We start from the raw sequence: 772 nt of genomic DNA, 5'->3' as shown, positions 1-772 counted from the left end.
CCGTTATCCAGGCGAATATGCACTTAAGACGATAGTGATAACAGAATGAATGAATGATGATCATATTTCAAATAATTATCATCTTCCACAAGTCAATAATCAAAGGACTGTAATTAGCATAGTATCGTGCTTTTGTCAGTCATCACAAGTATATCAAGTGCATCTTCCTCACTATAAGAAAAAAATGGAATAAAATTAAAATTTTACTATCCTTATAATCACTAATAAACTATATTGCATTTTCCCCATCACTACTTGATAATGGTTTCCCCGCTTCAGTAAAAGAGTGAGACGCTCACTGTTCATATTTTGAACGCTGGGGATTGAAGACACTTCGTAAATCTTCCCAAATGATGATGAAGGTAGTAAAAATTCCTTGAGGAAAGTTGGAGAGGTTCAGGTTACCTCGTTTCTGTAGGTGATAAGATTACTGTTCGGACACTTAAAACTTAGATATTAGATTTAAAACGCATTCATATCCTTTCCTAACGCTGTACATTGTTGCACAAATTTAAGACTACACATTTTTTTTCCATATTCTTTCACTTTAAATCTCTGTATTTCGTTATAGTTCTTCCACGCTAATATTCGTTTCTGATCCTTGTATCTCAAATCTAATGCTGGTAATTAGTACGTAACGAAGTATCATAGCTGTCTACTGTAGATGCTTTTTTTACTCGAATCCGAAGAAGTGAGATATCAGGAAATCCTGATAATTTTTATAAATAATTTTGCTTTATATATATATATTTTTTTTCTGGGACAAAAATTT

This window comes from Penaeus monodon, chromosome 19 (genome assembly GCF_015228065.2).
Source record: "Penaeus monodon isolate SGIC_2016 chromosome 19, NSTDA_Pmon_1, whole genome shotgun sequence".
NCBI lineage: Eukaryota > Metazoa > Arthropoda > Malacostraca > Decapoda > Penaeidae > Penaeus > Penaeus monodon.
This window is presented reverse-complemented; position numbering follows the sequence as displayed.